Source organism: Myotis davidii, unplaced genomic scaffold (assembly GCF_000327345.1).
Source record: "Myotis davidii unplaced genomic scaffold, ASM32734v1 scaffold259, whole genome shotgun sequence".
NCBI classification, from domain to species: Eukaryota; Metazoa; Chordata; class Mammalia; order Chiroptera; family Vespertilionidae; genus Myotis; species Myotis davidii.
The window spans coordinates 2,113,552-2,131,313 of record NW_006292687.1 but is presented as its reverse complement, the minus strand read 5'-3'; the positions used below and the strand labels follow the sequence as shown (position 1 = coordinate 2,131,313).

Here is a 17,762-nt window from a genome sequence, read left to right as displayed (position 1 = left end):
ACTACTCCGATTTTTCTGAGTCATTATTGAAAGATCTGGGATACTTCATATGCCATGATTGAATTTGTGGGTGGTACCCAGAAGGTCAAAACTGACTGACTATATGTTTGATTTTGAAAGGTAGAAAATGAACCACTTGTTCTGAGATCTTTCCTCCACCCACTATAAACCAGCTAAAGTTAGGGGTGGCTAAATAATGTGTGGAGAATGAGTTATTGGCTTCAAAGATGTAAAATTCATGAAGTTTTTCTTTGGTATCCTGGCCTCCCCTCTTTGTCATGTCCAGTGGCCTCATTTTCTCTCCTCCCCCTCCTGAAAAATTCATTAGAAATTGGTAATAGTTATTGAAACACCAGACATTATAAATCACTAGTTTCCTTCCCTTGAGGATATCTTCATTTTGAACTTTAGATGTAGGCGTAGAAAAAAGATTGGACCTTGATTGAAGGGATTTAAGCCTTTTTCAAGCAGGACCAGGACTTGTTTCAAGTGAAAAGGGAAGAAAGCCTTTCCTAAGCCCCCCAAAATCTATCAGTCATGTTCAGATTTGATATTTTATGAATCTGTCCAATTGGAAAGATGAGCAATTTTGAATGCAAACATGGTGTTTTAAGAGCTATGTATGCCCCTAAAAAGACCAAGGGAATGAATCCCAGGGCATGTACTATTACATACAGCAAATCTACATATGGAACAGTTCAAATGTTTTATGTAATTTCCATAATTGTAAAATTAGGGTAAAATCATTAAATATGAAAAAAATATGACACCAAATGTGATTATGCTTTAAAAGCCTGCCATGCCATGGAACTGAAGCAATGAAGTGTTGATGGATCAGAAACCAATGTAGATAAGACCTCAGGAAATAATTGGCTTTCAAGGACTAGGCTGAAATTGAGTGACAAGGTGCTGTTATAACTAGATGTACATGTGAGGTCAAAGGAGATTCTAAGACAGGAGAAGAAAAGAAGGAATACTTGAATGATCCATAGCACCTCATTTCCATCAGTGATTACAAGAAATCCCATTTTACACCACATTCTAATCCTAACTCCACTTCTAAACCTTAAACAGTCTCTGAACTTTATCTTAAATTCTCACAAGGTTAGATTTTAAATTTCTTCAATGCAGGCCTGTCTTCTTCTTCTATCTGTTCCCCTGGGCTAAATGGAGATTGGACACACAGAGTGTAATAAATATTTTATTGATGTATAATCACTATAGACATTGAGATTGCTAAATCGGGAAATGTTAATCTGAAGAAAATGCATGGTATTAGATTTTAGCCATAGGAATATCTTATGGAATGATCACTTAGGCATATATGCTTCAACCGTTTGACCGTTTGGTAGCTATGACGTGCACTGATCACCAGGGGTCAGATGCTCAATGTACAGGCATGGAAACAGGTAACAGACTGATGAATCTCAGAGGGAAGGGGAGAGGGGCAGAGTGGGAAGAGATTAACCATAGATCTTTTATGCATTCTAGAAGCCCAGTGCATGGATTCCTGCACCTGTGGGGTCCCTTGGCCTGGCCTGCGGGGATCAGGTTGAAACTGGCTCTCCAACATCCCCTGAGGGGTCCTGGATTGCTAGAGGGGGCAGGCCAGGCCAAGGGACCCCACCGGTACACGAATGCTTGCACCAGGTCTCTAGTAGAAATTATAAAAGAAAAATTCCAATTTCCCATAACTTGGGTGAACTTTACCAGGGAATTTTAGAACATTCTTCTGTTATTATTTTTAGCATAAGTTTCCAGGCCAGGTATAAATATGTACTGTGCAGAATATAAAACTGCAGTTGTATTATGTAATAAAATGCTTCTATATTCCTATAATTTTATTTTTACTACCTTTTATTTTTGTTTTATCTATTCATAACATTTATATTAATAAACTGTAATAAGATCACCTTCACTTATGAAGTGATTGTTATAAGCAATTATATATAGTTCAACTTTCATATTAGTTATGTATTCTGACACAGCCTGGAAAGCAAGGCAAGAAAGATACATTTATTTCTATTTAGTGACAGGTCTGGGATTAGAGTTCAGTTTCTCTACATTCCAGTGCAAGGATCTTGCACTATAATAAGCTCAATCAATGCACTTGTGACAGTTACATCTCAAGTGTTTAGCTCATGCAGGCTTGCCAGTTTTTGTATCTGCCTTCCTTTCCTTGCTTCCTTTGACATGTTTGAAATGAAAATAAGCACTCTCACCTAAACAGAAATAACTATTTAACACACCCATTAAACATTTATTTGGTAGATGGCTTAGAGATAGTGAGGGTTTGAGGAACACCACCATCTGAGGTGCCCATTCAAATTGCCTGAAACCTTTTCCCCTGGGCAGGCTGGCACTAAAGTCTTGATTCCATGTTCAATCTCAGGGTATTCTGGGAACCATACTGCCCTTGAAGAATCTTAGAAGCTCCACTGCTCTTGCAATAACCTTGTTCAGTTGACAGGTGGGGACCAGGAGGGCAGAACAGTTCTCTTTCTCTTTGCCCCTGGAGTCACCCAGTGCTATTTGTTGTATATAACTGCCTAAATACAAAGCTGATTGGATACAGAGAAAAATCATCTAGGAAAAAGTACTGAGTTGATTATCAGGGAAACTAATAATTACAAATTCTGGCAAATTTTAATTTTCAGAGACTGTGTCAAGAATTGCATTTATTTTTTAAAAAAATATGCAATTAGCTGTAGTTATAATAAGATAACTATTATTTCAGTAATAGTTAGACTGCATCTTAGTTGTCTTTTGTCAAATTGTAGATAATGACCTGTCCTCATGAAAATAGAAGAAAATAAGCCTTTGAAAATAAACAGGAAGGAGCCTGGTCTAATTGAGCTGCCAAGTTTGCCCCCAATTCTGTACTCTAAATGGCATATTCTTAGTGGACTGGTATTTTCAAAAATTATTTCTAAATTATGGGAAGAGGTAATTAGGTGTCAGCTGGAGATATTTCAGAGTTTTCCATGACAATTTTGAACTAGATCTTACACCCAACTTCCAAATAATTGTAGAGTTAATCTTTCCCAGGGAAGATTAAGTCTCCAAGAAAGGAATAACCTAAAGATTACAGCACATGGTTTCAAGGAAGAACTCTGGACCTTTAAGAAGGTGGGCATTTTACAATCAGATCCATCATCAGATAACTATTCATTTTTTGACACAAATTATCTAACTTCTTCATGTCAGTTTTCTCCCCTATACAATGGGAAAATAATGCCTATACCTTTTGCAGGAATTCTAAGGTGTTGAGTGTACGTTTTTAATGAAATAAATAATTGGAAAACATAATTATATTTAGCAATGCAGGGCTTGCATTATTGTGTGCTATATATTATCATAATCTACTCACCATTGTGGACCTGGTTGACATGAAATATGATATATTTTTTTTGAGTTTCTATTTTCAAAATTGGCTTACAGCTTGGATATATTTGAGTAAAGCAGCTCTTCCTTATGTCCCCAGTCAGATGGCTCTTGAGCATATAGGGAAGAGTGTGAACGGAGAGGGTGGGGAACATATTAAAAATTCAAACTCCCTAGAGATATTTTGGCTTTAAGTATATTCTCTAAAAAGAAAAAAAGAAAAAGGAAAGAAAAGAAAAAGACCAGAGTCTCTTTCCTTGTCTATTAAGAGATCAACCAAAGGACTTGTATGCATGCATATAAGCATAACCAATGGACATAAGACACTGGGGAATAGGGGAGGCTAGGGGACTGTCTAGGGCCGGGGGAAAAAAATGGACACATATGTAATACCCTTTGTAATAAAAAAAAAAGATATTTTCTATGGCCAGATTTACCATTTTATTTTTAAATTTTTTTACTTTCATCAAGAGCTGCTAAGAAATAAATTTTATTAATGACTCCTGAGCTCTGATTGAGTATATAAACTGTCTGAAGAAGGCATCTGCCTTTAAAGAGGAGACCCTCACCCTAAATGCTTTCTTTTATTGATTGTTGCTCTGTTTCAGATTCTGCTTTTCATTTACGTCATCCATGAGGGTATATGGGATCACAGAAATGATCATTCAGGGAACGGGCCCTGTTTGGGTATCAGTAGCTCAAGGAAGCCAACCAACAAGTAACATTTGGTTTCTGAGATCAGGGTGCCATCTTCCTGGCACTGACGAAGACAATGAAATATTCATGAATTTCTTAAAGGCTTTTGGAAAGAATGTGTGCTGGGATGGAACATTAGTGAGCCAGTCTTTTCTGGTTTCATGCCAGGCAGGGGCTGTTAAATAATTAAGGTGTGACAAGCCAGAGTTTGCACAGGGGGATGTGGAGAGAAGCAGTCCTTCAGCATTGGAAATGTTCCCTTGCCATATTAAAATGAAGACCAATCTGGTCCAAGTTCTCTTATATTTCTTGTAATTTTCTCTTTAAAGCCTCATAGCACCCAGTGCATTGAATTGTATTTGATAAAAAGCTGCTGAAGGAACACTGAACTGCTTCAAACATGTTTGGGAATCATTCAGTTAGTCTTTACTGAGTGTGAACAGCACTCTGTTAGTCACTGGGGAGAAAAAAAAGGACTATTGTACCTTAAGATTTCTGCCTTCTAGTACCCCCAGATGAAGTAAAAATTATGGAAAAATTACTCTGTAATTAATTGTTAAATTTTGTAGGGATTTATTCATTTATTCATTTATTTATTTTAATTGGATTTATTGGGATGACATCCTCACCCACACTTGTTTGTTGATTGATGGTAACCATTCTGACAGACATGAAGTGATATCTCATTGTGATTTTTAAAAATATATTTTATTGATTTTTTACAGAGAGGAAGGGAGAAGGATAGAGAGCTAGAAAGATCAATGAGAGAGAAACATCAATCAGCTGCCTCCTGCACACCTCCCACTGGGGATGTGCCCACAACCAAGGTACATGCCCTTGACTGGAATCAAACCTGGGACCCTTCAGTCCACAGGCCAACAACTCTATCCACTGAGCCAAACCAGTCAGGGCCTCATTGTGATTTTAATTTGCAATTCTCTGATGATTAGTGATACAGCATCTTTTCATATGTCTGTCTGTTGGCCATCTGTATGTCCTCTTGGATAAGTGTCTAGTCAAGTCCTTTGTCCATTTTTTAGTTGAATTGTTTGTTTTCTTAGCATTGAGTTATATAAGTTCTTTATAAAATTTTGGAGATTAACCCCTTATCAGACATATCATTGGCATGTTCTCCCAATCAGTGGGTTGTTTTCATTTTGTTGATGGTTGGTTTCCTTTGCTGTACCAAAGGTTTTTGTTTGATATAGTCTTATTTGTTTATTTTTTTTCTTTTGTTTCCCTTGCCCAAGGAGCTCTATCAGAAAAGATATTGCTGTGCAAAATTTCTGAGATTTTATTGCCTATGTTTTACCCTAGGATTTTTATAGTTTTGCAACTTACAATTTAAGTCTTTGATCCCCCCTTTTTTATTCTTGTGTATAGTATAAGGAGGTGGTGTAGTTTCATTTTTTGCATGTACCTGTCCAATTTTCCCAATACTATTTATTGAATAGACTATCTTCACTCTATTGTATGTTCTTGCCTCCTTTGTCAAACATTAATTGGCCATAAAGGCATGGGTTTATTTCTGGGAGCTCTATTCTGTTTGGTTTATCTATATGACTGTTTTTATGCTGGTACTATGCTGTTTTGATTACCATGTCCTTATACTAAAGTTTGATATCAGGTAGGGTTATACCTCCAACTTTGTTCTTCTTTCTCATGATTGCTATGGCTTTTCAGGGTCCAGTGTGGTTTCATATAAGTTTTTGGAATAGTTGTTCTAAAATTGTGTAGATATTAAATGCTTAAGGGAGAGATACACTGAACATGTTGAGTCAAGGAAGTTTTGACTGATGATGGGGAACTTATCTTGGACCCTTGGAGAAAGTATTAGACATGCAAGAGCAGATGAAAAAATAAGGGTTCATCTTAAGAAAAATAAGAAAATGAACAAAAATACAGAGAAAGGAATGCACAAAACAAAAAGAGTGCAAGTAGTATATGATGCCAGATCCTCAACAGACATAGAAAATAGCCCTAGCCCTAGCCGGCTTGGCTCAGTGGATAGAGCATCAGCCTGCAGACTGATAGGTCCTGGGTTCAATTCCAGTCAAGGGCACAAGCCTGGGTTGCAGGTTCAGTTCCCAGTGTGGGCAGGGGGCATGCAGGAGGCAGCCAATCAATGATTCTCTCATCATTGATGTTTCTATCTCTCTCTCCGTCTCCCTTCCTCTCTGAAATAATTTTTTAAAAAAATAGCATCCCTATTTTTCACAGAAAAATATATAAATAAAGTGAATCTAAGTACTAAAGGAAACATTGAGTTATTTGAGCAAAGTGTTGGCTCACTAGAGTGTTCAGACTCTGATAGGTAAGGTGTCTCCATAGGAGAGACTGACTCAGTCGCTCAGCAAGGAGAAAAATTGAACCCTGAGGAGTTTTTATGTGTGTGGATCTTTCATAGCAGATCATGAAAGCAGGCATTTTTACAGCTTTACATTAAATATGTAAAATCTCCTGGTTCTTTCATAAGAGAAAATATTCATGCTGTTTCCCTTGGCCACCTGTACACTATCCTCAGAGTCAGTCACGGCTTTCTCTGCAAGTCTGGGCTTTGTAGATATTTATTAGTTATATTTGCTTTGCTTTCACTTAAATAGACAAGCATTCACTCTGCACAGGTTTTAAAAACCCATCTCTCTCCCTCTCTTTGGCTTACAATATAGTTTAGAGAAATATATGAATAAAAATATTTATAAAATGTCATGCATCATTTATCAGTCAAAGAAATTATACCTAGCCCCATCTGGGTAGTTCAGTTGGTTGAAGTGTCATTCTGATGAGCCAAGGTTGGAGGTTCGATCCCTGGTCAGGGCACATACAAGAATCAACCAGTACATGCATGAATGAGTGGAACAACAGGTTGATGTTTCTGTCCTCTCTCTTTCTCCCTTCCTATCTCTCTCTAAATTAAATTTAAAAAGAAAATAAATTATAGCTATTATTTCGGTGAATTTTCTTTTAGCTATTTTATCTTCTATGGCAGCCGTGGGGAAACCATGGCCCGCGGGCCGGATCCGGCCCGTTTGAAATGAATAAAACTAAAAAAAAAAAAGACCGTACCCTTTTATGTAATGTTGTTTACTTTGAATTTATATTAGTTTACACAAACACTCCATCCATGCTTTTGTTCCGGCCCTCCGGTCCAGTTTAAGAACCCATTGTGGCCCTCGAGTCAAAAAGTTTGCCCACCCCTTTTCTATGGCATGCAGCGATTATTTATTTATTTACTGATTTAGTACAATTGTAATCCTGCCAAAATTAATTGGTATCCTAACTTTTCCCCTTTGTGTTACCTTAAGAAATGTTTACTTAATCTCTACATAACATACTATAATTTATTAAAATACTTCTTATTCTTAAATATTTAAATGTTCATAAAATTTCATTATTGCAATTAAGACTTTGATAACTATCACTGAACATCAATCCATATTTCAATGCTTATTTTACTGGGGTAAATTGCCAGATGTGAAGTGTTTGGATCAAAGTGTATCAACATTTTTGGTGCTTTGGGCACATATTGTCAAACTATTCTCCTAAAAATATCAATTTGTCATCTGTTCAATGTATGAGAAGGTGCTGCTATTTCATAAAAGATTCCTTGTCAAGTGGATTTTATCTTTTAAATAGATATTTGCCAACTTTATAGATAAAATAAAGTTGAACATTTTTCTTTCACTTAATGGATCTTTGTGTGCTTGTGTGTGTGCTTGTGTGTGTGTGTGTGTGTTTGTGTGTGTGTGTTTGTGTGTGTGTTTGTGTTTGTGTGTGTGTGTGTTTGTGGGTAGATAAGTATTACTGGGGCCCAGAGTAATTAAGGCTGGTAATTAAGGCAGGCCTAGAATCAGTGTGTGTGTGTGTGTGTGTGTGTGTGTGTTTGTGTGTGTGTGTTTGTGCGTGTGTTTGTGTGCGTGTGTTTGTGTGCGTGTGTTTGTGTGTGTGTGTGTTTGTGTGTGTGTTTGTGTGTAACTGAGTTGTTTCATCATGATCTTTGCCCACTTTTCTATTTCTGTGAGTAGACTTTAGTAACTATAAACAACAATTTCTGTTTTAAGGTCCCCATAAAACTTCTAATAATGATAAATTTGAAAATTAGAGCATCATTCCCCATAGGTATAATTTCATTCTTTTATTACTCCCCCCCCCTATTTTTTTCATTCCTCCATGAAGTAGAGTCCTTTTTTTTTTTTTTTTTTTTTTTTTTTTTTTTTTTTTTTTTTCCCCCTTTTATTATTTTTTTTTTTTTTTTTTTTTTTAGTTTTTGCTCACCTATCAATGTAAAATATTTTCATCTGATTTTCTTATATCATTCACAGGTTTAAAAAAAAGTCTTTCCTTTAGTAAGAAAAACAGGGGCTCTGACCTCACCATAACTTGCACATTTTTTTTTTCAAATAATATCTAATTTGCAGAGCTGGTAAGATGGAATCTTATTATTCCAAAATGGACTGAATCATTCATTATAGTGCAGCAATGAAAAATAATAGTGTTTTTGTTAAAAGAGTGTATATGGAGACTCATAAGTAAGATCCCTAATCGACCCACCTAACATCATGTTGTCACCTAAATATCTCATTATAAGAAAACTAGGGGCACAGTGCACAAATTCATGTACCTTGAAAGGAACTGTGGGCTGCGAGGCTGCAGTGGGCACAGGAGTGGTCTCAGCCCATTCTTTGCACCCCCACTCGCCCCCTCCCCCTATAGCACCTGGTCCCCTGTCTGCTGGCAGCCCTGGCCACTGCTCCCATGTGCTGATGATGCTGGCCCCCGCTCGTACCCGCTGACAGCACCGAGTGATTGGGACTGGGCGCCGGCAGCGGGTGCAAGTGGGGCTGGTGCTGGCAGCAGGTGTGAGTGCCAGGCAGGACAGGACGAGGTGCGCGGGAGTAAAACATTTTCAGTAACCACCAGAGGCTTGCCCTGATGACAGCAATTGGCACCCCGCCTTGGTCTGGCGCTCCCGCTCACCTGCTTCACCATCCCGCCATGGCCGATGCCTGCCATGATCTGCACTCTGCCGCCTGCTGCCAAAGCCCACCATGTTCTGTTGCACCTCCTGGTGGTCAACACACACCATAGCGAGTGGTTGTTTGGTCTTTTTGCATTTTTGGGTTATATATATATGATCAGTTTTCAGTGAAATAATGTCAGAGACCTTGGCGAACAAGACTGTTTGGCATTCAACTCTAAATGACTTTCCTCTGTGGTGGGGTAACAAAATTCAGCCTTGGTTTTAGTCGTGTGGAGGGAGCAACATTTGAGAGGTCTGGATAGAAAGATCTCAAATTTCTCACTGCTTCAAAATGTCCATTGTCATTGGGAATGTCAGAGAAAATACCCAGATGGAAATGTTATCATATTCACACATAAGGCCCTATCTGGTTTGGCTCAGTGGATAGTGTCAGCCTGCAGACTGAAGGGTCCCCTGTTCGATTTGGGTCAAGGGCACATGCCCTGGTTGTAGGTTTGATCCCCAGTAGGGGATGTGCAGGAGGCAACCTATCAATGATTCTCTCCCCTCATTGATATTTCTATCTCTCTCTCCCTCTCTTTTCCTCTCTCTGAAATCAATAAAAATATATTAAACAAACAAGCAAACAAAAAGAAACACACAGGTACACATGAACAAAAACAATTGCCCTCACTATTACAGATTAACTCCAGAAAATTCACCTTAAGATGGATTCATCATGGAATCCACATAAGAAAGAATATATTAGTGATAGTTACTTTGCTCATGGGTTACTCATAACTCTTTTTAAAAAATATATTATTTTTTCAATTATTATTGACATTCAATGTTATGTGTAAGCCAGTTTTCTCAATAAGGCAGGTCCAAGGGCAGCGTTTTGCAAGTTCCTTCTAATGAGGTGATGTATCAATGTAAGGCAGTGGGGGAACTGGTCCTGCAGTTTGTAGTCAGTAGCTCCTGGTCATTGGCAATAAGCACATAGCTCTCGTGTCCTCCTACACTTAAAATCAAGCTGCTCTTAACCCTAAAATTGCTTTCTCCATCTTCTTGACCTTCCTCCATTCTTTACCAGCTCCCTCTTTTATTCCTGGCTTTACCCAAATCCTCATATCTGAACTCATATCTGTTCCTCTTGCTTGACTTGTACTTATCTAACCTAATGTTGCTCAACTTAGTCAACTTGATTAATCTTCTCTATTTTTTATTCACAAACTAGAAATCTGGCTGCTCACACCCAACATCATATCTATTAGCCAACCCTCTCAATTTACCTTTAAAATATCTCTGCAACCTGATTTTATCCCAGCACCTCCACTGTTGCCACTCATCTACATCCCAGCACTGCTTCCCTGGCTTGTTTCAAATATTCTCTGAAATGGTCACCCTGTTTCCACCATTGCTCCATAGGACATTCTGCAAGATCCTTCCTGACCTCATTTTTTTTTAAGTAAAGGAGTTGACAATTTTATTTTCACATTTCACAATACAAATGAAAAAAATATTTTTTTTGTCTCACTACACCCCTTCAAAACTATTTTCTTTTAGACAGAAAGAGGGAGTGAGTCTTCCTTGTCATGCTGTTAGAAAACACCCAGAGTCACAGCACCACGATCTGGTGAAGTAGAACCAGAAATAGAAGCCTGATAGAAAGAGGCTTCCCTTTCTCCTTATCTGTCTGCTCCAATCATTCTGGGCCTAGTGGGCACCATCTTGGGATAGGCAGGACTTCTCAGCATTGGGGGCCCAGGCATCATTGGCATGTGCCCTCCCACAGGCAGCCTCATCCCAGGAGCAGGTCCCACTGGCATCATCCCAGGAGGAGGAGGAGGACCCATCATTGGATGTTGGCATCATACCAGGGCGAGGTAGACCGGAACACTGGGGGGAGGTGGGATCATCGCCCCTGCAAAAGGAGGAGCAGAGATTGCTGAAATGCTGCAGTTGTTTTGTCAATCAGGCTCTGAGCCTGCTCTTCCATCCATTTCTGACAGTGTCTTTCACATTCTCTTTGTGTTTCCTACCACTGCCGTGTGTCTTTCTCACAGAAGGAGAGTCATGGGTGAGTTATGTATTGCAGGGGTCGCAATAAAACTTAGGCATGTTGTGCTACAGGATGTTGGCCACTGAATTGGCCACTCTGCCACCATGCCGCCAGAAATGACCCTGACTTCATTTTCTATTAACATTCATCATTTCCGTTTCAGTTACAGTGGCCTCCTCAGGATTTCTCAAACTTGCCAACACAATGCTTGTATTAAAATCTTTGCTGTGCTGTTCCCTCTACTGGGAAGGTTCTTCCCTGCAAAACTTCATGACCATTTTTTTGAAAATATTCCTTATGTATCTCTATCCCCCTTCTCTGCCTTATCTTTTATCATAATATTTCTTATCATCAAACGAAGCATGTATTTATTGTTTGTGTCTTCTAGATTGCAATCTGAATGATGGCAAGGATTCTTAACTTTTTTAAAAATGTGTGTTACTTAAACTCCCAGTGTTTAAAACACTGCATGGCACAGCATTGCCCTATATGAAAAAGTGGTGAATGAAGGCAGGTATTACTGAATAAACAAATGTCGTCCTACCTCTATCTTATATCATTGTGTTGGAAGTAAAACACCTAGGCCTCTCAAACACTTAAATATTAAAAGAAAATTTCAGTCTTACTCTCAGTCTAGTTGTCCAGGAAGGCAAAGAAATATATAAGACAATTTGCTATGTACCAAGTCACCAGATGCCCAATAGGTAAGAGGAGTATTTACGGGATGATATATTTATTTACTCATATCTCATCTTATCCCACTCCTTGAGGCAACTTAAAAAGATAAGGGGATGAAGTTAGTAGCTAGGGAAGTGAGCAAATGGAAAACAAGATCAGGAAAGTATTTAATTAGAACATACAACTGCAGGCAGGGTTTGCCCCTCGAGCTTTAATTGTCCCAGTTTAGGAGCTAAGGGAATACAGATCAGCTCTGGATTCACAGTGCCCAGGAAGACAAACAAGGCACTGCAAGAAGGAGAGAACTGTGATCATCTTTTCATATGTCTGTTGGACATCTGTATGTCCTCTTTGGAGAAGTATCTATTCGGGCCCCTTGCCCATTTTTTAAATTGGATTGTGTGCTTTCTTGGTGCTGGGTTGTATGTTATTTATAAGTTTTGGAACTTAAACCCTTATTAGATGTACTATTGGCAAAAGTGTTCCCCCATTCAGTGGATTGTGTTTTCATTTTGTTGATGGTTTCCTTTGTTGTACAAAAGCATTTTAGTTCGATGCAAATTAAAACCACAATGAGTTTTAGTTTTATCTTATGCCTATCAAAATAGGTATCTGAATTCTAACCCTGACTTTTGCCCTCTGCCTCACTTGAATTTGGTCACTTTATATTTCATTTATTGAGAATCTATTTTTTAGCAAGTGTTTCTGTATATTTGGGATAAAGTGAGGAATAGATCCACACTCTCCCCTCACATAGCTCAAGTTCATAGAGTTGTGGCAAATAAAGTTGAAAATTTGAATTTTCCTGTAGCTTATGGGATAATTTCTTGGCAAACTCAGTGACCTTCTAGGCAGTTGACAATCCACAAGACTATTTAGTTTTTTGCTTCAAGTTGCCAACTAAAACCAGAGCCTTATTTTCTTCAGGGTCAGCCTTTCATGTCAGGCTCCCCAGTGCTCACCCTGAGAACCAGCCCTGTGGTCAAGTGTATGAACCATACTGGGGATCATTTCAGGTATCCCAGCCACCGTCCTCCTCTGGCCCCTTCCCCATCCTCCTGGCCCACGCTCTTTTATTGCTGCACTAGAGAGATGGTTCCCTGCACTTGAAAGAAAGGATGAATTCAGCACAACTCAGCTCTAATACTCATTAGGAATAAGACCTTGCAAAATTATTTAACCTCTCTGATCCACAGTCTGTAAACAAGGTGATATTCCTTCTTCCAAAGGTTTCTATGAAGATCAGAAAAGATGAGATAATATTCTGTCACAATGCCTGGCATAGCAGCTCCTGTTTTTCTTTTCCCCAGTTCTTATGAACATAAGTATGGCTGGTACATGATGCCTGAAGGATGGAAATAGAAATGTAGGAAAGTAAAAGAGAGTTCACTGAATTTATAAATTGGAGTGATTTTACTGGAGGGTACCCTTAAGTAAGTTATTGAAAGCTGTGAGTAATATTTGGGACAGAATGACCTATACTTGGGGAAATGCAGATAGTGATGTAGTTTTCATAATCATTCTTGCCTATTGTATTCATTTTACACTACAAAATGCAGTGACCTAAATTCTGCATAGGAATAAATTTACAATAACTAAGAACCGCCATGACTTAATTGCTTTGAATTCAAATCTATCAAGATGTTTATTAACCTATCTCTGCATAGCACCCATGTGAAACATTTGGCAATTAAATATAAAATTACAGAAGAAAAAGCTTTTCTAGAGAGGGGAAAAAGATAATTTTACTCATTTTTCTTTGAATAATGCCAGTTTCTGTGGATGTATTTTTGAATAGCACTGAAGTTTGGGATGCCATTGTACTCTCCATCTCTTGCCTTGCAATTGAAATCCTTCAAGTAGTATAGTCTGAAGTGACAATTTAGTTATATTTTTATTCAGTCAGTCCCCCACACTTGCTGTTCCTGAGGCTATGAGTCTTTATTAAGGTTATAAAATGCTTTGACCTTCATAAAGGGCACAGTGACTTCCCTTGAGGTCCACAGCATTAATGATGAGGTGAAATGCAAAATCATTATCTGAGCGCAGCATCTCTCCTACCACAGAAGCCATTCAAATCATCCAATTGAAAGGCAAACCCATCCAAAAGCTAATAAAGAATTCTCGCTGGCAGTTGAAATGTTGGACAGATTGCTTTTCAACTTATGATAGGATGTTAACTGGGAGACAGCCAAATGATGATGCTGGTTCACTCTATTCCACCCTTGAATGCTGGGTAATTGATACTCTTTGGGTCCAGAGGTCAAAAGTTGTTGGCGAGTTTGCAGTGAGAAACTTCACTGTGGCAAAGAACCAGTGGCGAGTGTTTAATTCTTGCCGTTGTTTCAGCACCAAAGGCTTGGAGAGGAAAGTCATGCTTCATTCAGGGTTAGTGTCACAGTTGCATTCAACTGTTCATGAGAACTTGTAAGTGCATCGGCGGAAAATTAAATACTGACAACATGAGAAAAATGTCACTTCTGTGAAAACCAGCTTATAAACAGAAGGTCTTACTCTGTTCTTCCTAAGACAAGGCAGTGTGCACTTATGTATGTAATGCCCATAGATGATGTGGAGACAAATACATGTCTCTAACAAAACCAAACTGTTTATTTCAGCTCAGATTTGAGGACTATATTAAAAAGTGGTTCAAGTATTTGAGAGCTAAAAAGTCCATCCCAATCAGACTTTGCCCTACCTTCAAAACATTTTAAAAGAATTCTTTGTGAATAAATCAGAATCCAAATTCCTTTTTGTCAATTAGCATATTTATAATGAGGTAGATGTTCTTGGGCTTCTATTGAATAACACAGATGATTTGAAATATACTATCAAAAACAAATGGCCCGGCCAGCATGGCTCAGTAGTTGAGTGTCGAACTATGAACCAGGAGGTCATGGTTCAATTCCCAGTCAGGGCATATGCCTGGGTTACAGGCTTGATCCCCAGAATGGGCAGTGCAGGAAGCAGTCAATTAATGATTCTCTTTCATCATTGATGTTTCTCTCTCTCTCTTTCTCCCTTCCTCTCTGAAATCAATAAAAATATATTTTTAAAACACAGAAACAAAGAATGTCCTAGTTAAAAGGGCACTAAAAAATCAAGTTTTCATGTAGTTTACGAGTTCCTGGAAAACCACCTGTCCATAAAGGTGGAAATGTAGGTTGATAATCATTTTCAATATTTCATAAAACTTGCTGGGAATCATATATATACTAGTTGGTGTGAGGATCAATTTCATTTGTTTTTGACTGGCTTGTTACCAATTCAGGGCACAAGTAACACTATTATCTGTGTTCTCAGTGCAATTTAGAAGCTCTGGTTGGTATAAAAGTAACTTATAAGGAAATACATAGAACCTGAGTTTTGTTTAGACTAGAGTGCTAACTGCTTAATGACTATGTAGTTCTTGATTCTGTTGAAGCATTTTCTCATATATACTAGGCATTAAAGCATAAAAAATAGCTCTGGTATCGCTTCAGCAGCACATATACTAAAATAAGAATGATACGGAGAAGATTAGCACGGTCCCCTGAGCAAGGATGACCAATTCATGCATTCAATATTTTTAAAAGGATAGGCTATTCCAACACATGGACTGTTTTTGTATTAGAGTTTTCTAACTTATAATATGGACTTTTTCTTTTTATTTAAATATATTTTATTAGATTTTTCACCGAGAGGAAGGGAGAGGAACAAAGAGTTAGGAACATCGATGAGAGAAACATTGATCAGCTGCCTCCTGCACACCCCCTACTGGGGATGTGCCTGCAACCAAGGTACATGCTCTTGACTGGAATCGAACCTGGGACCCTTCAGTCCACAGGCCGACACCCTATCCACTGAGCCAAACCGGTTAGGGCTGGAATTTTTCTTACTGTCCTATAAGTCACTTGGGCATTGGTCAATTATAAGAGATTTCAATTTTAGTAATTATGAGCTACATTGAAAAATAATTGTACTAAAATTAACTTCCCTATATTTATTTGGTTGTACTTTTTAAATGTTTGTAAAAAGAGACTGTTTTGAGGGAGGATGAGGCAGAGGGGTAGGCAATTTCTTTTGTAAGTGTAAAATAAATGGACACACATTGCATTCAAAGAAAACAAATCAAGACAAAGCAAAAAATCCCATAAATAATAGCCCAGACTGAGAACCAGGAGAGTTGGCTTCTGGTAATGACTTAGTAAATGTCTATGATAATTTTTAAAAGTTGTTTGAGTTTTCAATTTCTAGTCATACCAGATAATCTATAAGGCTTCTATAGGTTTTAACTTCAATAATGAAGCTATATTCTTATTGCTGAATGTGCTTATTATTCACAAGAAAGGTACTTAGGAGATCGTGACCTTGGAGTTATTTATATTGGGAATTTGGGCTTATTGAAAATAGAAATCCTGAGTCCTAAAGACCCCACAATCTCACTTGTGGCAGTGATAAGTTTTTTAAGGTCATAAATGACTAAATCTTTAATAAGAATAATTTTAAGGAAAATTTACCTTGGACCTAGAGATATATTTTTAATGCTAAATGCCACAAGTCAAAATGAAGACATGGAATTTATGAATATCAATTGTAGATCATAGATAAAAAACCATAATAATAGAACAATCTCTTATCAAAACAGATCAAGTGGACAGACCACAAATAATTAAGGAGCCAGAAGACCTAAAGAACATAATCAACAAAATAGATGTTATCATCATACACTAAATTGTAGGCTCTGCTGATAGAAAATGGACTTACTTCCTTCTCAGGTGCTAATGGAACATTTACAAAATTTTTCATGCACTAGTTCACAAGGAACACACCAAAATGTTCTATTACCAACAATATTTTCTGATTACGATGCTGTATAACTAGTAATTATTAACAAATTAACAAATTAAAAGCCCCCTCTACCAGGAAATATTTTTAAAATCTTCTATTAGACAACTCTTGGGTGAAACAAGGAAATAACAGATTGAAACTAAAGTATTAAATCAAATAATCAAAGTACTACATAAGCAACCCCTGGGTACTTAAAGCAGAGGTCAGAGGAAAATTTGTAACACAAACTCTTCCACTAGTAAAATAAAAGAATGAAAACAAATTAAATACCCAGCAACAAAACAGAGAAAAAGTCAAGCAAAAGACAACTCAAGAGAGGGAATAAGAAAAGCAGAAGTTAAGAAGGTAGGTTATTCCAGAAAAGCCCTAGATTTAGATGTGTGAGTATCCCTGTATGTGCGTGTGTGTGTTTGTGCAAGTGCGTGTGCATGGATGGATGGGGGAGAATGGAGCAATGTCCTCTTTCAGACTTGAGGAATTCTATGGAAAACACAGGTTTCACTAGGTAAGAAAAAAATATGTATGTGTGTGTAGAAATATGTACGTGTATACATACATACATCTATGTTGTTGTTTTTTTCTGTAATTCATTTGTTTACAGCTTGAAGTTGTTAATATATGTGTTTTTCATACCTGAACTGAGATAACGTCTACTGAAATGGCAAGTGAGAACTACTGACAAACAAAAGCTCCAGTGAGTGGCTGTGTTTATCTCTGGGGCAGTGATAATTGATTAAGGGACCCATGATGTGTAATATCTGCACTAGCACAGTGCTGATGGTAATAAGAAAACAATGGACATTACTCCTGAGCAAATGAGAGAGTCAATGTCGAATTTCTTCAGTTATGTTTGGGTTTCAGAATTATATTCGTAGAGGTTTCTTAACACTCAATTTACTAAGATTCTTGAATAGAGTAAGTGTGAAACACTTTATTCTCACACCACCCTTTTCTCAAGCACTTTCACAAAGTGCTTTATTAAAAAAGATTACATCATAGCAGAGAAAAAATATTTGATTGGATGAGATGAAAAAAGATGACATAGCCCAGCTCAAAAAAAAAAAAAAACAAAACAGGGAAAAAGTCAAGCAAAAGACAACTCAAGAGAGGGAATAAGAAAAGCAGAAGTTAAGAAGGTAGGTTATTCCAGAA

At 37.8% G+C, this 17,762-nt stretch overlaps 1 pseudogene; it reads right to left on the bottom strand.

Moving 5' to 3' along the window:
• Nucleotides 1-10,728: 10,728 nt before the first annotated feature.
• Nucleotides 10,729-11,161, bottom strand: LOC107183476 (annotated as a pseudogene).
• Between the last annotated feature and the right edge of the window lie 6,601 nt (nucleotides 11,162-17,762).